Here is a 22,067-nt window from a genome sequence, read left to right on the forward strand (position 1 = left end):
AATAATGTAATTAACAAATTGTTGTTGGGTAACGTTACCTACCTCACACAGTGATTTCCATCCTCTCTCTCTCTCTCTCTCTCTCTCTCTCTCTCTCGCAACTGAAGTCTCGATCCACACGTAAATAAATTACCATATTAAGTAGCCACGTGCTCATTGTTATGTGGAGTGAATACAGTTGCAATCAATTACCATACTAAGTAGTATGTGCGCTGTTGTCTATGTTATGTAGACTTAAAACTCTGAAGCGTTTATTTTTTTGGGTGAAATTTTTACTGGGGCACTGCAGATCAACAGTGGGGCATGTGCCCCAGTGAAATCTGTCTGGCGATACCCCTGCTCGCACATAGGAAAGTTTGGTATGTTGTGAAGGTTTCCTTCGTCTTTCCCCGTGCTCTTCGGCCAACAGTACCACACAGTTGCAGGATGCAGGTTTGACACAGTTTTATTTTCTTTACACATCAAATGTTGTTCCAGTCTCTCTCCAACTTTTCAGCTCTCGGCCCTCTCGCTCGTCCGTCTGTCCTCATGCTAATAAAGGGAAAAGGTGATTAGATAACTCGTTCCAGCTGAGGTATCCACTCACCTGTTGGCTGCTTCATGGCCGGCCCCTGCACACACCCCGCCCGCAGGGAATGCGTGAAACACGCCTCTCTCCACATATGTATGAATTGATTTAGTTATATTGTAACTTACAAAAGTTGCTTGGAGTGACGAATGAAGAATCCTTTCGAACATAAAGGCAAGGAATGGTTTAACTCCCAGTAAAGACACAAAACAGGAAGTACTTTGTCAACCCGCAGCACCTGCAGTGAGCGAACCCGTCCAAAATATGGCGCCATAGCACAAATAATAACTCACTTTTTTAGTGTCTCTGTCGGTGTTTTAAGAAAAAGTATTTATTGAATACAAAACATTATGGCAGTTAGCGTAGAAAAATCCATAAATCAGCCGCATGGTTTTATAAACTGCAGAGAGGAAAAAAGTAGTGGCTTATAAAAAAAACACAGTATTTTATTAATTATTTCCAGGCTTCCGCCACCAATATGAAATTATGTGGTGTGCCTTAAATTTGACACCTGTGTCTAACAGTAGAAACTTTCCATACATCTATTCTCTACATCACACAGAATAGAATTAAAGCAATTTAAAAAAGCCATGGAATTTATCTATTTTCTCAACTCAAACAAAACTGCTCCGTCGTTGTTATGTTTTAATTTAACGTCAATCAAAAAAACGGATTTGCTGACAAGACTTATTTTTTTTATGAAGACATCAGGTATCAGACCAGATTACATTCTGAAGTTACTTTATCTCAAGTGGTTCCAGTTTTTTGGGGAGGTGTTAAAAACCAACAACAAAAAAAACGTTTGACATTTTGTCATGCAGAGCAGCAGAGTGACACGAGACTAATAAAAGCCTTCTTCTGCCCCGAGGGAGTGAGAAAGTATAGGACTCTAATTACTCTGACATGACACAATGTCACCCAAATCACCCAAAATATCAGTTTGATAATACGTAACATGTCAGCTAATATGTACCTTCTTGACTGATGCCTTGATCTTTCTCTGCAAGAAAAAGTCCCTGCGACCCGATTAAACAAAAACTGAAAACTTACATTTAAAGGCTGAATCAGACCTCAGCTGCTATTAAAGCTCATTTGCAGTATCAGCCTAGTATTTGCCAAATTATACACATTCTGCTGTGCACCACAGAGATGATAAGGCCCCTCCTAGGAGATTATGCCAAATGCCTCAATTTGAGCTTTTGCGATGCACTCACAGGCGAGCTGTTCTTGTGCTTTGTGTCGTCCAAGCCGCAATGCTGCCTATTTATACGCCACTGTATCTCAGCCTCACATCGGAACACGCCGACAAAGAGTCAGCGTTCATATCGACAGATAGATCCTGAGGTCGACGATGGGGTAGAGGCAAAGGGAGGAGGGGGGAGTCCAAGCTTGGAGTTGTCGAGTCAGGACAGAACGCCAAGTTTTGTTATGTTGTAGGTCCACTGCGAGCGCGATCTCCAAGTGTGTGGCATTGTGGAGGACATCCAGATGGTTAAGATGGAATTCCCTGATTAGTATTGAGACCTGAACCTAACCGGTCCTGAAACGATCCCTATCGGTCGGCACTCCTTGAAGCACACAGCTATTCATTAAAGATGCTTATCACGGGAGGTGAGGTGAGAGAAAGGTTTTTGTAGGGCAAGTCACTTGATGACTCGACATTGCGTCTATGTAAAAATGGTGACGACTTCAGTCTATTGTGATGTTAAGGAGAATAAAGGAGGATTTGGGTTGAATATTTGGGCAGCCATGCAACTATAGAGCGCACGTTATAAGACACACCTTTAAAATGTTTGTTCGAATTGTATTTATTACATATACAGGCCTCACACGTTCATAGGCGGCAGGCTGGAGCATAGCACACAAATTCAGAGCCCTTTTACACAAGACTTCTAAAGGGCCCCACACACACATTTGGGGCCTGGTCTACTAAAGCAGTCCTGGGCAATTATTTTACTCGGGGGGCCGGATTTAGATAAAAAAGTGTGTCTATTTTTAGGAACACTAATACAAAACCTCACAATAACGATTGAAAGCTAAAAACGTTATGACAGACCGCCTTAAAAAAACGGAACGAAATTAGATTTTTTTTTTACTGAATGAGACGTCCAGAATGTACATAAAAAATAAAGAATGTGGGATTTACAATATTAACTATGAATGATAAAACACTGAATATTGACAACGTATTTTACAATCAACCGAAACGCAACCAAAATGCAACAAACAGTGAAAAAAACCCCACCTACAATCTGAGATACCTCACAGTGACCATAGTAAGTATTTAGATGACCATTGTAACTAATTAGATGACCACACTAGTATATGATGTAGATTACAACCATTGAAAGACTTAGTATAGTTGCAGACTTACGGTCATTAAAAAACATCACTGCAAATCACAATGGCAGCTACATTTTCCATCTTAAACATCAAAAAAATAATTATTTGGAACTTGTCCAGTGGGCCAGATTGAATAGCTCAATGGGCCGCATGTGGTCCCCGGCCCTTAATTTGCTAAGGTCTGTACTAAAGAGTTGCGTGTATTTAAACGTGCAGACTTGATAGCGCGAGACAGCCAGGGTCGACAACGTGTGTGCGCGTGTGTGTCTGTGGGCTTGTGGGGTGGAGTGGATGTTGTATGTAAAAAATTACACATTTGTCCCAACATTTTGAAGGTGTGGCTTACGTTTATGTGCACTCTCCAGTCCGAAAAAAATTACAGTAGTTTGTTTTCTTGTGTTGGCCCTGCGATGAGGTGGCGAATTGTCCAGGGTGTACCCCGCCTTCCGCTCGATTGTAGCTGTGATAGGCGCCAGCGCCCCCCGCAACCCCAAAAAAGGGAATAAGCGGTAGCAAATGGATGGATGGATGTTTTCTTGTGTGGCTGCCCAAATGTTCAGCTCAAATCCTCCTTTATTTTCCTAAGCAACAAATGGCCAAAATGTTTCAGATTTTTTTTTACGTAGAGTGGATGTCGAGTCATCAACTTGCCACAGAAAAATGTTTTCTTTCACCCCACACCCCGCGATAACCATCTTTGATGTATGAGTGAGTCTGTGTCCAATATTTAAAAGTTGTATTTCTTCCTTTTGTAAGGACGTGCTCTTCTTCAACCAACCTGACACAGAAAAAGTGTGTGTGTGAGTGTGTGTGTGTGTGTGTGTGTGTGTGTGTGTGTGTGTGTGTGTGTGTGTGTGTGTGTGTGTGTGTGTGTGTGTGTGTGTGTGTGTGTGTGTGTGTGAATGTGCGTGCCTGCGTTTGTGTTGTGTGTCTACAAAGGGTGTGTCTAGGGTGGGTTTCATTTCCCTCTACTTAGTTTGACACTATTTAACAACACATTATTAAAAACAACGATGTCAGATGGACTCCTCAAACTGGCACCTTTTTTTTTTCCTTTAACAAGCTATTCTTTTTGAGTTGTGCTTTATTTTAAAAACCTGTAGCGTCCAAAATAACCAAAATTTCCTGAACATGAATAAAACAAAATTAAAGGCCTACTGAAATGAGATTTTCTTATTTAAACGGGGATAGCAGGTCCATTGTATGTGTCATACTTGATCATTTCGCGATATCGCCATATTTTTTGCTGAAAGGGTTTAGTAGAGAACATCCACGATAAAGTTCGCAACTTTTGGTCGCTAACAGAAAAGCCCTGCCCCTACCTGAAGTTGCAGACTATGACGTCATATGTTTGATGGCTCCTCACATGTTCACATTGTTTTTAATGGGAGCCTCCAACAAAAAGTGCTATTCGGACTGAGAAAACGACAATTTCCCCATTAATTTGAGCGAGGTTGAAAGATTCATGTTTGAGGATATTGATAGCGACGGACTATAAAAAAAAATAAAAAAAGGCGATTGCATTGGGACAAATTCGGATGTTTTTAGACACATTTACCAGGTTAATTCTGGGAAATCCCTTATCTTTCTATTGTGTTGCTAGTGTTTTAGTGAGTTTAATATTACCTGATAGTCGGAAGGGTGTATCCACGGGTGTCTTGACGCTCAGTGTCTCAGGGGAGTCGACGGCAGCTATGGACGGCACAAGCTCAGCTTTTCTCCGGTAAGAACTGACTTTTTACCACAATTTTCTCACCGAAACCTGCTGGTTGACATGTGGTCAGGATCCATGTTCTCTTGACCGCGCTCTGATCCATAGGAAAGTTTCACCTCCAGGAAATTTAAACAAGGACTAGCCGTGTGTTTGTGTGGCTAAAGGCTAAAGCTTCCCAACTCCATCTTTCTGCTGTGACTTCTCCAATATTAATTGAACAAATTGCAAAAGATTCAGCAACACAGATCTCCAAAATACTGTGTAATTATGCCGTTAAAGTAGACGACATTTAGCTGTGTTTGTGCGCAGCGCTCATACTTCCTAAAAACCCATGGCGTCTTGCATACACGTCATCATTACACGACGTTTCGAAGACGAAACTCCCGGGACATTTAAAATTGTAATTTAGTAAACTAAAAAAGCCATATTGGCATGTGTTGCAATGTTAATATTTCATCATTGATATATAAACTATCAGACTGTGTGGTCGGTAGTAGTGGGTTTCAGTAGGCCTTTAAATAGACACTATAGTCTGCTTACCTATAGTCTGTCATGGATATTATATTTTGTATACTTTTTTTTTGTTTTGTTTGTTTTTGTTTTTAAACCTTGGATACCCCTGACTGTTCTCATGTGGACTTATTTTGAAGACTCAAGCACAGTTTAAGTCAACTGTAGTTACTATTCCTGCAATAAAACATCAGTAGAGGAGGATGCAAAATAGTTTACAAGCAGCTTTCCTTATTTTTCTTATTGTTTTCTCTTAGTCTTTTTTCTTTTACCTCACCTGATTGTTTTCATCCCTAACTGTATGGATACTTTTTTTGTGCTTTTTGATCAATGTGAAAGTGACTAACTGAAAAGAACTGTAACCCGAAATTAGTTTGATCTAATTATTTAGGGTGATACAAATACATGTGGAACAAACTAAGTGATGATTAATAACAATAAAAATAAAAACATACAATTAATAAATAAGGCTTTTCCTTTTGATGATGGACACAGCGAGATAATTTCATAATGATTTAAGTTATTGTTTACCGTTTTAGATGCAACCCCTGACAGAAGATCGAACCCACACCCTTTACAATAAACGGCAGACGTGTGCAATATTACACCACCAGGGTTTAACACAGGGGTCTGCAACTCTTCTGCCTCATTGTTGTGCCTCCCTCAAATTTTTATTTTTTTTCAAAACAGGATTGAGAAAAGTTTGCATATTTTTTTAAAAATGCAAGTAAAATAGACTGGAAGACTGTGTTTAATGCAGCTTCTTGAGTGTGCAAGCCCTTGGGTAGGATAACCATTAGTACTTGTCAAAAAGATGAAAAATTGTTTAATTTCAAAAGGACAGATTGCTGTTTCTGTAGAAGGTTTTAAAGTTCATAAGCTGTGTTACATTTTTATGGCTCTATTCTATTTTTTTTGATGGAAGAGGTGGCAAAATGTATCTTTTGATAGTAAAGGTTGCAGACACCTGGTTTAACAGAATAGTTAGTAAATGTTGCTATTTTAATATCTCATTGGTAGGAAACCAATGAATGAATTGATTTACGTGGACCCCGACTTAAACAAGTTGAAAAACTTATTCGGGTGTTACCATTTAGTGGTCAATTGTACAGAATATGTACTGAACTGTGCAATCTACTAATAAAAGTGTCAATCAATCAATCAATAAAAAGGGCTGGTTTTAAGTTTGCTGTAAAATGTCATATAAATATCCATGTATTGTAAAAAATAATTTACATTTAAAAAAGTATGTTTTCTTTCCACGGTAATACGGGACAACATCCCTACAGGATGCATACTAATTTGCTCTAAATACGAGATGATCCTGATACAAACTGTATTGTTTAAGCTGCTCACAATTAAGCGAGTACAGTTCAGTCACATGGGATGTGTAGCGCTATTATTGTTCAGGCTGGATGTGTGTGACTGGTGGCAAAAAGAAAGCTCTTGAAAGTTGACAGTGGCTGTGTTTGAACGTGACAAGAATCTTGAGTTCCTACCTGTTGAGTTTGAACCACCTTTTACTAGAACCTCCGTTACAGGAGTTTACCATTTGGAGCTCTTTAATACTCACATATTTTTGATGAAAAATGTTATTGTCCTCTTGCATCCCACACTGACAGTAGCTCTTGCTGTGTTGATCACATACATTTGGTGTCAGTGAATAAAAGGTTGACAACTCAATAAAAAAATATATTTATATATATATTGCCTTCTCCTTTTTCTGCTTCACTTGGGTAACTGTGCTTCATAACATTTTTTTTTTAAAATAAAACCCCTCCATAACCGCTCCAACAGGTTTTTTTTTTTGGTCTGTCTTCCGCAATCAAGTCTGCACATGTGCAGCAGCATGGGATAGTTTACTGCATGAGAAGGGACAAGGGAGCTGTCGAAACTGGTAATACTGTAATTGATTCAGCATTTTAATGAGTGCTGCCAAATTATCAACACTTTTTAATCACACTTTTGGATTCAGATTAATTGTAAATAATCACAGTAAATTATCTGCTTACATAATTTAAATTAACCTAAAAAAGCAACGTCAATATTTTGACACAAATGCAATTTTAGTGTTAAAATGTCTTACACCAGTGATTCTCAAACTAGTAATATACCAAATAAGTTTTGATGATGATGATTTTATATTGTGTGTAATGTTACCGTGGCCAAAAATATTAAATATACTTAAATATTAAATATAACCCTTACCCTGTTTTTTATGAATGCTTAGGCCTACTACGCCACTACGCCGCTACTACGCCACTGTATTTTAATGTTGGTCATTATAGTGGTACTTGGAGAGCCAATTATTTTGGTACATAGTGAAGACATTTTGAAAACCACTGTCAGACACAACATGTTATAGTTTCATGTAAAGCAGGGGTCACCAACGCGGTGCCCGCGGGCACCAGGTAGCCCGTAAGGACCAGATGAGTCGCCCGCTGGCCTGTTCTAAAAATAGCTCAAATAGCAGCAGTTACCAGTGACCTGCCTTTATTTTTTAAATTGTATTTCTTTTCTAGCAAGCTGGTCTCGCTTTGCTCGACATTTTTGATTCTAAGAGAGACAAAACTCAAATAGAGTTTGACAATCCAAGAAAATATTTAAAGACTTGGTCTTCAATTGTTTAAATAAATTCATTTATTGTTTTACTTTGCTTCTTATAACTTTCAGAAAGACAATTTTAGAGAATAAATACAACCTTAAAAATGATTTTAAGGATTTTTAAACACATACCGTATTTCCTTGAATTGCCGCAGGGCATATAGTATGTGCCTGCCTTGAATTACTGCCAGGTCGAACTCGCTTCGCAAAATAATTAGCGCATGCTTAGTATTACCGCCTGGTCAAACTGGTGACGTCACGAGTGACACTTCCCCTGTCAACATTTTCAAAATGGAGGAGGCTGATTTCAATACCAGTAATTTTAAATCGCATAACGGGAAGAAGATTAAGAGCTATTCAGTAGGATTTAAGGTCCAAACTTACATTACACTCAAATGTTTACTGCATACCTTCGGTAATTGCCGGAGTGAGAAGAGGTTTTAAAATAATTAGTGCATGCTTACTTTTACCGCATGCCTTTGGTAAGCGCAGGGGTGAGAAGAGGTTTTAAATTAATAAGCGACCCGGCGGCAATTCAAGGAAATACGGTATACCTTTTTACTTTTTAAGTTCCTTCCTCTTCTTTCCTGACAATTTAAATCAATGATCAATTACATTTATTTTTTTTATTGTAAAGAATAATACATAAATCGTAATTTAATTGTTAATTTTAGCTTCTGTTTTTTCGACGAAGAATATTTAGATATTATTTCAAAGTATTTTGAATTTCTTTTAAAATTCTGGTTCTGGAAAATCTAGAAGAAATAATGATTTGTCTTTGTTAGAAATATAGCTTGGTCCAATTTGTTATATAATCTAACAAAGTGCAGGTTGGATTTTAACCTAATTAAAACATGTCATCAAAATTCTAAAATAAATCTTAATCAGGAAAAATTAGTAATGATGTTCCATAAAAAATGTTTTTAATTTTTTTTCAAAAAGATTTGAATTAGCTAGTTTTTCTTTTTTTTTTTTCGGTTGAATTTTGAATTTTAAAGAGTCGAAATTGAAGATAAACTATGTTTCAAAATTAAATTTTCATTATTTTCGTGTTTTCTCTTCTTTTAAACCTTTCAATTAAGTGTTTTTTTCATTGTTTCTTCTCTACAAAAAACCTTCCGTAAAAGGAAAAAAAAATGTACCACGGAATGACAGACAGATATACTATTTTTTTTTATAAATATGGATCCATTTATTAAAGGTAAATTGAGCAAGTTGGCTATTTCTGGCTATTTATTTATGTGTGTATCAAACTGGTAGCCCTTTGCATTAATCAGTACCCAAGAAGTAGCTCTTGGTTTCAAAAAGGTTGGTGACCCCTGATCTAAAGTCTCCTCACTCATCTCTGCACTAACGTATGCATTGACCTGATCACCCACACCGCCTTTCAGGTAATCAAAACGAGTATGTGCAGGCAATGGTAAATTGTTTGATTAATCTGCAACTATACTTGAAAAATGCATTTTTTGTGATTAATAACACGTGTTAACTCTTTATTTTTCACACCCCTAATTTTTATGTATTTTGAAGCGCACAAATTAAGACAAAAAATGATATACCTTTGAAAAATAGAAGAAAAACCTTCTGAATTGTTTTTTTATGAGAGGTTTTGTGACCCCTTGAAATCGCAGGGCCCAGGCAACTGATAATGTTAAGTCCGCCCCTGGTCAGATGTTTATGGATATGTTTTTAAAATAGAGAAATAGCACTTATTTTGAAAATGATTTTACATGCACATTAAAAAATCGGAAGTCAATATTGACAAAAATAAATAGAATAAAAAAGGGACCATTTTTCCACGAACCGGTGGGTCCTGTGCCGAAATCACATCATGAGTTGTGTGTGGTACGTAGGGGCTTTAGTAAACTTGCTATTTGACAAAAAAAAAAAAACTAGAAGAAAAAACAATCAATACATCAGATGTCAATAGGATTTTATTGATTCTTGTAAGTGGTTGACGCTCCACTGGAACTATTCCTATTAACACAACACTATTGAATGACTTCTTTTTGAAGTCTTTCAATTGTTTGAATTATGTTCTTTGCCTTTTAATTGCATTATGTAATAAAAAAAAAAAAGATTTGTTCATGAACTGAATTATCTATTTCGATAGAGTGGGATGTTTGCTACATAGGAGTTCCCCTCCATTAATCTTACTGTGGCTCCTCTGAGTGACAGGAAGGATTATCATTTAAAACTTTCAGCCACTTGAGACGGCTACTGATGTTTGGGCTTTCAAGAAGAAGAAAGAGCGAGCAACCATTCTTCTTGTGGAAAAAAAAACCCAAATGCTTCTGAAACCTAAGCATTGTGGAAACCCTCAGCAGCCTGTAGCATTATCTGGACAAACTAATATTTACACCAGGACAGAGCAAACAGACACAGTGACTCTGGCTTTATTCAGTTCTCGGCCATTGTTGATGGATTAACTCTAGATGAAATCTAACCTCAAATCTTCATCACAGTTTGATCTAAGAGTGGTAAAAAGGGAAATACTGCAAAGCTAAAAGCAAACAACACAAAGTGATTTGTCCACCAATAAGAGATGTGCTTAAACGTCACTGATAAGCTGCTATACTGTCTTTGCATGTGTTACTAGCTCCCAAACCTCCCACAAGGATGGATAAAATGCCGTTTTCTCTTTTTTTTTTTAAAGCTGCGTTCAGAGGAATAAGAGATTTGCTGCAGTTTGAACATGAAAAAGTCCAGAAAACGAGTTGGCTTAAAGTCTGACCACAGTGTGGTGAATCCGTGTTTGCGTCGGGTCTGCTTTCAATAAAAACTGATTTGCCTTCCCCCCTAAATTTAGTCCCCAAAATTACACTCTTAAGAACATAGGAGGAATTCACAAGACCTAAAGGTCCTCCTCCTCCTTACCAGAGTGTAATGAGAAACTGCTTGACTGTAAGATGTTGGTAAAAAAGGCAAACACCTGCAGTGATGCGACAGACGGACTTCCTTCTGCTGCCTTTACCCACCCCCACCCCATCAACACCCAAGTGAGAAACGACATTCTTCTGACATGCAATGAAATTATGAAAGTGGACAAGCTGATTTGTTGCAATACATGTGGTTTAAACCCAAGACAAGAAAATCCCACAATATCAAAATTAAAGACACGTGTAATGTCGTGCAGGAAGAATGTGCAGTCCTGAATTCACAACATTCATAGCTGGAAAATGAAAGCTAATTGGCAGTCACTGAAACTTGTTTTCATCCCAGTGCAATAATAGCACCTCAGTACCATTTCTAAACAGCCTACCATTATTATTATTATTATTATTATTATTATTATAGTCTATTACAGTGGGCATCAAACTTTTTTCACCAAGAACCACCTCAGAAAAAATGTGGCTCTCTAAGTACGGCTATAATGACCAACATTAAAATACAGTAGTGTATACAGCCCAAGTAGTCATTAAAAACAAGGCAGAGGTTTTTGTTTAACAAATATGTTTAATATTTTTGGCCATTGTACTATCACACACAATTTGAACAGTAACACTGTGTTTGAATATAGTAACATAAACCTGTGTGTCATGATCCGTTGCCTGGATCATGTTTTGTTTAGTTCTGGACTCCCTCAGTTCCTGTTTTGAGCACCCCTGGGTTTGTGTTTTGGTTGCCATGGGTGCAGACTGGTTTCACCTACCTCTGATTAGTGTTCCGCACACTCACCTGCTGCCGGCCACTAATCAGAAAGCTACTTATTCCCGTTGTTCGCCACACTCAGCCCGGCTTCCTTATTTGCCGTATGCTACAAGTTACGTTGGATGAATTCCTGCTTCTTTGCTCATGATTCATGTGCTAAGTTTTTGCCTCAGTTCCCTGTGCGATCGGCACGCGTCTCTTTTGTTTTGTCTCTTGTATTTTCGTATCCTGTGTAATTTATTAGGAAAAAAACATTTCCCTTACCTGCATATCGCCCCCGAACTTTCAGTCTGCATCCTGAGAGAACGTCCCACGAATAAACATGCGATCCAACCGTGACACAGTGTACTTTAAACAAGTGATTATTTTGCGTACCACTAGATGGAGCCCGCATACCACTAGTGGTACATGTTCCACAGTTTGAGAATTGCAGCTCAATTAGAAAAGCAATGAAGCTGTGTCATCGCCTCAGCATTTCATAGGAACATCCCTCGTATCCGATGGGTCCACCATGTCACAAATAATGCAGTTTACGAAAAAGCAGGTTGTTGGAAAGCTGCTTTCCCAATAATAAAGAGGGGAAAGCTGCGATTCCTGGGCCATGTCGCAAGAATGGATGAAGAATGCATGACGGAGTTCCAGCCAAACAGACTCTCATGACGCATGCACGCCCACCAACTAGGGGCTGATCCCGTCCACGTGACCGTCCCCGCGTGACCTGGACGTCTCAGAGGACATCAACCAGGCCCTTGTTGTGTCATATCACACTCGCCCAGGACTGCTGTTTCTTCAGACGGCTGTCCAAGCGAGGCTTCATCAGCTTAGCATGCACACACAATTTCTAAGGTAACTGCAGTTTTCAGTCAGTTGCCTGGTAATTTTATTCTCAAAGGGCCTTATTTTCACATGTGCTTACGGAAAAAGCTGCACATCATTCTCCTGCTCGACCTATGTCTGTAAGTGCACGCCTTCTTTTAAGATTGGGTGGAGCAACCCTTAAATGTGGGCGTTTCCTGTCAAATTTGGCCTTCCATGTATTCTCCCATGGACTTAAAGGTGCCATATGTAATAATTTCATGTCAAGTCATCATTAAATGGCTCTGATACGTCAAAAGGCATTAATAAATCATGTTCTTTTCGAATACCTTTATTAGAGTAGTTCAGCCGGGATATGTTCATTTCAAAATTAGATTTACAGCCCAAAAACCTTGTTATTGTTTTCATTTTGATGCCCCGCCCTCCAAAGTTTGACCAATTAGAAAGTCCGTGAGTGTGTCACATCCAGGTTGCCAGTTACGCACAATCATCTTCGTCTGGATACTGCCACTGGTAAATTTACTAAACATGTCAGACCTTTGTTAATCTTAAAGGCGTCGTTACGATCCTCAATTTCTTCATGACAAAGCCAGGAACACAAGGAGGATTTGCATCGGGGATGCCTTTGAAAGATGGAGACGATTGAATGCGCAGAAGATATTTTCATCTGACGCCAAAGTTGCTCATTTTGTCCTTGATAGGGAAGTATAGTAAGCATTTACATTGTCCTATTACTTGTAAACAATGGAAGTGGGGGCAACACAGTGTAACAGGGGTTAGTGCACGTGCCTCACAATATGAAGGTCCTGGGTTCCATTCCCAGGCTCGGGTCTTTCTGTGTGGAGTTTGCATGTTCAACCCGGGACTGCTTGGGTTCCCTCCGGGTACTCAGGGTTCCTCCCACCTCCAAAAACATGCACCTGGGGGTAGGTTGATTGACAACACTAAATGGGCCATAGTGTGTGAATGTGAGTGTAAACGTTGTCTGTCTATGTGTGTTAGCCTGAATGCAGCTGAGATAGGCTCCAGCACCCCTCGCAACCCCGAAAAAGAAAAGCGGTAGAAAATGGATCAATGGATGGATGGATGGATGGAAGCTAGTATGATAGTGCAACGAATGCTTTGCATGTTCGCCCGGTCAATGACACATCGAACGGGCATATATTGCCCCCGTTAGCCTGTATGTCGATGTGTCATCAAACTGACGGAGAAAAGTATATTTCCGACAAATAAATCTTACGTGGATATGGGTCGTGTCAGTCAGTCATGATAATTATACTGAGAAGAAAAAGATCCTGTTTTCAATAGGGTTGAAGGTATTTCTCATAATTATTTTTCCTTGTACTTTGTAAGCACTATTAATTTGAACAACCTCTTAAACTGGATCATATCAGTGCATTGTTTAACATATTTTCTTTATCCATTCCATAGTTTAATTCCACATACTTATATGCTAAATGTCGTAAATGTTTTATGTGCGTACAAATATTTTAAGTTAGTTTTTCCTCTACGGTTATATTTCTCCTCTTTATTTCAGAATAATTGTAAATTCTTGGGGAGGAGGTTACTGTTTGCGTTGTACATCATTTTAGCTGTTTGCAATTTTACCAAATTGTTGAATTTCAATATCATTGATTCAATAAATAAAGTGTTTTTATGTTCTCTATATCCAACATTATGTATCAGTCTAACTAAACTTCTTTGTAACACGGTTAAGGGGGAACATTATCACCAGACCTATGTAAGCTTCAATACATACCTTAATGTTGGAGAAAAAAGACCATATGTTTTTTCGCCGATTTCTGAACTCCAAAAGGGTGAATTTGGCGATTGAAACGCCTTTTAAATGTTCACTGTCGGAGCGATGACCTTTCACCCGTGACGTCAAAACAGAAAGCATTCCGCCATTTTCTCAAACACATTACACACACCAAGTCAAATCAGCTCTGTTATTTTCCGTTTTTTCGACTGTTTTCCGTACCTTGGAGACATCATGCCTCGTCGGTGTGTTGTCGGAGGGTGTAACAACACGAACAGGGACCGATTCAAGTTGACTTACGTGGAGTGTGCTAATCAGACATATCAATGGTCACGGCATGCTAATCGATGCTAACATGCTATTTAGGTTAGCTGTATGTACATATTGCATCATTATGCCTCATTTGTAGCTATATTTGCATCCAGCCTCACCCTCCAACCACATTTAATGCCAAACAAACACATACCAATCGACAAATTCAAGTTGCACCAGTTGTCAAAAGATGCAAAAGTCCCTCGTTTGTTCTGTTCTGTTGTAGCATCGCTACCGACGATAGCGGTGCTACGACAGAGATGGCACAGAGATGTGTGGATATCCTGCGACACTCAAAGCAGATGCATTTCCAACGATAAAGTCAACGAAATCACAAAGGTGAGTTTTGTTGATGTTATTGACTTATGTGCTAATCAGACATAATTCCTCACGGCATGACTGCAAGCTAATCGATGCTAACATGCTATTTAGGTTAGCTGTATGTACATATTGCATCATTATGCCTAATTTGTAGCTATATTTGCATCCAACCTTTCCCTCCACCCACATTTAATGCCAAACAAATACATACCAATCGACGGATTCAAGTTGCACCAGTCGTCAAAAGATGCAATCGTTGGTTAGAAGGCGATCGCCGAATTCGTCCTCATTGCCGTTGTCTGTCATGATATGGCTCAATAGCTTCAGTTTCTTCTTCAATTTTGTTTTCGCTATCTGCCTCCACACTCCAACCATCCGTTTCAATACATGCGTAATCTGTGGAATCGCTTAAGCCGCTGAAATCCGAGTCTGAATCTGAGCTAATGTCGCTATATCTTTCTGTTCTATCTGCCATGTTTGTTTGTATTGGCATCACGCAGTGACGTCACAGGAAAATGGATGGGTGGATATAGCGATGGTGAAAATCAGGCACTTTGAAGCAGTTTTTCGGGATATTGCGTGATGGGTAAAATTTTGAAAAAAAGTTCGAAAAATAAAATAAACCACTGGGAACTGATTTTTATTGGTTTTAACCCTTCTGAAATTGTGATAATGTTCCCCTTTAATGAATGAAGCACACATTTGTAGTTATTTACCCATATTTCTGCACAATAACTCAGATATGGTAACACTAGTGAGCAGTGGAGAATATGGAGAGAGTTTTGGTCCAAAACATATATTGCTTTGTTCATTACTGAAATATTTCTTGCCACCTTATGTTGCATATTTTTACGTGACATTTCCAGTTAATTTTATCATCCATTATTACACCAAAAAAATGTATTTTCTTTTACCCAATTTGTATTTTGTATGATGTTCTTTTGATGTGTGTACATGGAAGAGAATCAGTGTCAGGTTGGATGCAACAAAGAGTTATGCTGAATGAAATGTGGTGGTAATTTTACTGTTGGCCTTGGCTTGCCATCAAAGTAGGCCTATGTGATATATAAATAACATATTATACATTATTATAAATATTTATTTCGATGGTGGTTCATGCGGTCAAAGTAGACATTTTAGCAGGGTAATGCCAACAATCTTTCCCTACTCCCGAGTAAAATATTTCTGTGTAACTTTAAAAATACATCTGGCTAATCGACATCAGTAAAATGTGGCATGATTACATTGTAAATCATTTTGCAAGAAGCATGAACAAGAGAAACCTACAGCGTAGAACTCGTCGATTGCCATTTAAATTTCCCAGAAGTCGGATTCGGATACGGCTGCGTATCTGGAGTTTGACAGTGATTACCATTTCTGGCCACATTACTACATATGGCACCTTTAAATGCTTGTGTCCCTAACCTGCCCAGTGTTTCCCACAGGTCAGGCATCTATTTGTGGTGGTGTGGTCGGGCGGCGAAGAGGGGGCTGGGGGTGGGGGGTAGGGGGGTGGGTTATGGGTTGGCAGCAGCTGCGGCGATGACCAAGAAGAACGCGCAGTTGGAATATAATTACAACACTTTATGTTCATATTTATATACATATTTATATAATATTTACATATTTATATAATATGTAACAACAAGCTCCATTCACAGACAGAGTCCCATTGCTTTTATGAGTGGTCAAGCCAGTCAAAAGCCGGAAAAAAAAAAAAAAAAAATTGTTTTTTTGTTGCGGCCGTAATTCTTTCGTGGCGGGCCGACACAAATAAATAAATGTGTGGAAAACCCTGTTGCCTCTGAGATGGTAATAAGTCCAGGACTCCTGGAAGGTGAAACATTACAGTTCACTTGAAGTATGGAGGCAATGTACACCACACATTAGAAAATTATAAAATATCAAATCTCTTCTGATTGCTTCAATTAAGACACCTGGAAACATCCACTGAGATGATGATAAAACAACTATAATGCCTCTCTTTATTAACTTTCAAACTAACAAAATGTGCATCATTTTTTTCGGGAAGACGGCCTGCTGTGTTTATGCATAGGTGGAGGAGAAGAAGGACACAGCATAAAACGCAAGGCGACCACATTGGCTGCATTTAGACATCCTGGAACATTAGCATATGGGTTACACAACGATTTTGGATTGACCGTGAGCCCATCATGTGACCATCATTTTACTAATTGGAACTCTTAGCATAACAAATAACATCTGGGTGGTAATGATAATATGTGAAACAAAGTTTAATCTCCAGATTATTATTCACATTCAGCCAGGAAGAAGAAGCTGTTGCAGCGTACATACACACACCACATCACCATGGCGACACACGTTCACGTGACAAGCCCTGTCTGGTTTGATACTGCCTTTTAAAATCTAAAGTGTAATATTTTTCATGGACTTTAAACATTTTCACAAGTGTAAGTAAAACCTAATGCTCCTTATTTTCACGTCGCCAAAAAGGGCGTCATGGCAAAGTCTGCCATTTAAGTAATGACCCACCCTCATTCCACACTTCAGACATAGCGTGTCCACTGACTGAATACGAATAAGAGAAAAGTGCATAATTTCAGAGGCATAAAAAAAGAAAACATTAAGGTGCCATAGGGAGAATAGCGCCATTGAGATTTTCAAATTCTGATTGGACTGAAATTGAATATGATTGTCACTCAATCAATGACACTCCACATTTACAGGATAATATTTAGGTGAAAACTTTTATTTTGAACGCTTGCCTGTCCCGGTCATCTGGTTTTAGATTCGTCATACCAGGAAACTACGACAACTCTGACAAAAGCTAAAGTGTCAGCTGTAACTGTCAGCATGTAAAAAACCTTTCTTAGACAAACAGATTTGTGTGAATACAAGAATTTTGAACATAATATACAGGTGGTCCTCATTTTATGGTGTTCTGTGCTATGTCATGTGGTTATGGACATGCTCCCATTAATTAATTAAAAACATAATTTAGGTCTGTAAATAGGAGACTCACTTGCAGAATATAGTTACGGCATCAGAGGTCATGGAGGAAGTAATATGTGTGATGGGCACATATTTAGTGAATACATCAAGTACCCCACATACAGCTACAGTAGGAAAGGATAAGGTTGTGAATAATGATGATTCATTTGGTGGCAAACCAAAGCAAGTGAAAAATAACATCGAAAACATTTTTGAGAGCGGTAAAACGTTCACCAATATTGGTTTTGTACCTTTAGTTACAACTACTCGACTATCATGGCCATCATTAAGGATATCGCTGGTATCTCTGGGTATGTTAAAGGGTATGCTCCTCTGAAAGAGACAGTAAAACATAATCTGCATAGTGGTCCTATTATTAAGATGGAAAAGTTGCTGGTCTTTTTTTCTGGGAGACCCGAATCTATCCTTTATCCCATAATAAACTTAAAGGGTAACTGCAGTTGTTTTATTTCATTTTGCCTGTCACATTCAAAACGAATCGTGTTGCGCGGAGATATCACCTCAGGATGCAGTGGGACCAGACAGGCAGGATTGCAGGTATGAATCCGATTTATTATACAAAAATAAAAGAACACTTATACAAACAGCAAAGTAAAGGCGCGCCGGCGCGCGCGAAAAGCTAAAGCTAATAGCTAGCACTAGAGTCCAAGTAAGTGTCACCGAAGCGCGTGTCAAGCGCACAGAAGCTAAGGTGTAACTTAGCACAGAACCGACAAAGCAGAGAAAACCAAACGTGACAGTTGCGCATAGCAAACCATGAGCCAAGACAGAACTTAGGTAGAAAACAGTCTTAAATACTAAAGTAAACAATTGCCGTCAGGTGTGCGTCGAAAAACATAGCAGGTGGAACAAATGAGAAACCATGGCAACGAGAAAAAACAGGAAGTGCAAAACTCAGAACAGGAAGAGTCTAAAATTAATAATCAAAACACAAACAAGGACTCAAATATAGACAAAAGATGTGATCCGGGAATCGGATCACAACATTGGCTATCGTTTACAATCATTACGGAAGACATGACGACACATGTATGTATGGTAACACTTTAGTATGGGGAACATATTCACCATTAATTAGTGGCTAATTAAAGTAACAAAGACTTCACTTAGAGTTATTTAGACACTAAGGGAACATATAATGGTTAGGGTAGGGTTAATGTTACTAATTAGCAATAATTATGAGGTTATTAAGGGAAGACTTAGTTAATGGTTTACTGGATGTATCAGAAGGCCACGCAGGATAAGGCATTAATAAGTATTTCCACCCATCCATCCATTTTCTACCGCTTATTCCCGCTTGGAGTCGCGGGGGCGCTGGAGCCTATCTCAGATTCAATCGGGCAGAAGGCTGGTTACACCCTGGACAAGTCGCCACCTCATTGCAGGGCCAACACAGATAAACAGACAACATTCACACTCACATTCACACACTAGGGCCAATTTAGTGTTGCCAATCAACCTATCCCCAGGTGCATGTCTTTGGAGGTGGGAGGAAGCTGTAGTACCCGGAGGGAACCCATGCAGTCACGTGGAGAACATGCAAACTCCACACAGAAAGATCCCGAGCCCGGGATTGAACAAACCCCTGTATCACCGTGCTGCCCTAATAAATAATAAATAATTACTAATCAAGAGCCAATATGTTAGTATATTTGCATGTTAATAAGCAACTAATTATTGGTGAAAATGTTACCGTGTATATATATATATATATTTTTTTAATGCATTCTAACTCGTAAATAAATGTGATCAAAAATCCGCTTACAATGGAGTCAATGGGAGCTGTGCTATTCTGCCTATAAAGCCTTTAGAAAAACCTCCAAACATGTTCATATATTCCCATTGGCCAAGAAAAATGGGGTGCAACCAGGCATCTTTTTGTGTCGTTCTCACCATACTTAGGTCTAAACTGGCTCTCAAAGTTTACTACCTTGTCGGAATGTGTCCTTATCCGTCCACTATCCAGGTGAGAGGCATGATTTACAATAAAATTTGATGAGCACGGAAACCGGGAAGCAGCTAATCAGTCACTCATCTCCACATTGGCATACAAGCTCGTGATCACGGCGCAGCTATAAATAGTTTGTCTGCCTTAGCGCTTATATTAACAATATCACTAATACTTGGTTAATATTCAAGTCACGAAATGTAAATGGAGTATTGTTGGCGCTTTCTTGGATATTTATTGGGGGGGTTTTGTTGACCGAATAGAGGACCTCCCATTGTCTCTGCTGTAAGCAGACTTTTATTTAGGTGTATTTACGAGTTAGAATTTGAAATAAATCAAAAATACATCTGTTGTCTTGTCTTTCATAATGATTGTGAATGATAGGCAACATTCTAAAACAAAGGGGCAGTTCCCCTTTAAGATTCAAAGTGAAGCTACTGGTGGGGATGATAAAGCAGCATAGGATTGGAATTAAGAAAGAAAACTAAGGAATTATTTTCTGTTTTAATACTGTTTCACTCAATTCTTGTATTTATGTTTGTATTACTGTATTTATCACCTTCAGTGTGTGAATGTGTGTGTGAATGGGCGAATGTGGAAATACTGTCAAAGCGCTTTGGGCTCCTTAAAAAGGGGTAGAAAAGCGCTATACAAGTACAACCCATTTACCATTTACCATTACTTCATGTGTTTTATGTAGTTTGAGTAGGGATGGATACCTTCCACATTTGAACATATTCTCTGTAACTGGGAAATTATGCCGGTACTAAACGGTGCCAATTTGTAGTACTTCTGTGTGTGATGTTGTGGTAATGAGTGTTGATTTGTTCATTAATACAATCTCATTTTTACATTTACCACGATATTTGTGCTATCCAGCTGTTATGTTATGTTTTCCCACACTTCTGAGTCTCACTCATTACATTATTTTTAGTTTGTTTTAGCTGTGTTTCAGTTTCTGGAAGTTGTCCGCCATAACTTTGAATGTGCCAGGCTGGTCTTATGTTGAGCCTACAAAGTGTTTACACTGTAAGTATTGAAGTTATTAAACAACAGCTGTCTGATAGTTATATGCATCTTACTTGTAGTTTCGATTACCAAATTTGGAATTGTTGAAATTGCTGTGTAAAATTGGTATTGCTAATCAGTAGCATTTTTTATCAGGCACGCTTGCTTAGGTTGTTGGCATACAACAATTGAAATCTGCTATAAAAATCTGCAATCTGTTGTGACGTTCCGTGCAACTAAGATATCATATTGATTTTAACATGACTCGTTACTCATTAACTGACGATAATTAGTCTATCAATGTTTTCATTCATTAAGGTCATTGTAATCTCAGGGCATTCAATCAATCACAACTGGACTGTTGGGTTTGTCTTAGAAGACGATTACACTTCAACAACGGTCATTGGCTTTGACATTACGATTGCTCGTTTGATTCAAAACAGTTTTTATTCTCACTTCAATAGGGTAAAACCATCCTTGCCAGGCAGACCCTCCTGGTTTTGGAGTATAAATATTTGGGGTTTTGGCACCAGCCACTAGACTATATCCGATCAATCTAAGTCTATGTGCATGAAGTGATGAAGCCTACTCGGATGAGAGGCGAAATGTCTTCCAGGACAGTGGTCCCCAACCTTTTTGTATCAGCGGACCGGTCAACGCTTAATAATTTGTCCCGCGGCCCGGGGGGGGGGTTGTCCTTTTTTTTTTCTCTTTTTTTTTTTCTTCTCTGTCATCAATCAATCAATCAATCAATGTTTACTTATATAGCCCTAATGAAAAAGGGACGTTTTTGTCATGAAAAAGGGAGTTTTTTGTGGTTGGTGCACTATTTGTAAGTGTATATTGTTTTTTTTTATGTTGATTTAATAAAAATAAACAAATAAATAAAATATATATTGTTTTTGTATTTTCGTATTTTTTTTTTTTTTATAAAAAATTATTCTGCGGCCCGGTGGTTGGGGACCACTGTTCTAGGACAAACCAATCAGTCCAGTTGCAATCGATTGAATGCCCTGAGAATATAAAAAACTGAATTCGGTACCGAGCCAAACTGTTACTTAAGCTATGAGTTCTGCCTTACACTAAAATTTGACGAACAAGTCATAGACCTTGTTTGTAACCTGAGGACCACACGTAACACAATTAGGGATGTGTACCTTTCAAATTTGAACCGATACAGTATCAATTGGATCGATACCGATACTCAGCTAAGTACATTTTGGGTAAATTTTTGTTTATAAATGTTAATTATTTAATAGTACAATCTATTTTTTTTATTGAACATTTAACAGGGGAGCTGAATATGATAACCGTTAAATAAATCTTGTTTCCTTCCTCCTCTGTGTCTCAATTCTTAGTAGACTTTTTATGCAATTACAATTTCAAGACGCCAGATGGCAGTAGTATGTAGGTGTCGCTTTGGCCAGGAAGTATTCCTTGCCATTAAGTTGAACATACCAGTCTAGTCTTATGTTGAGCCCTACAAAGTGTTTATACTGTAAATATTATACTTATTACA

General features: G+C 38.5%; 1 long non-coding RNA gene across 1 annotated transcript; it reads right to left on the reverse strand.

The window, feature by feature from the left end:
* Window positions 1-427: 427 nt before the first annotated feature.
* LOC133549784 (uncharacterized) lies at window positions 428-12,022 on the reverse strand. Its single transcript, XR_009806178.1, has 2 exons — window positions 11,655-12,022; window positions 428-531 (listed from the first exon to the last, which is right to left on the reverse strand). It is a non-coding gene; the product is annotated as an uncharacterized LOC133549784 (long non-coding RNA).
* Window positions 12,023-22,067: the final 10,045 nt, after the last annotated feature.

Source organism: Nerophis ophidion, linkage group LG03 (assembly GCF_033978795.1).
Source record: "Nerophis ophidion isolate RoL-2023_Sa linkage group LG03, RoL_Noph_v1.0, whole genome shotgun sequence".
Taxonomy (NCBI): domain Eukaryota; kingdom Metazoa; phylum Chordata; class Actinopteri; order Syngnathiformes; family Syngnathidae; genus Nerophis; species Nerophis ophidion.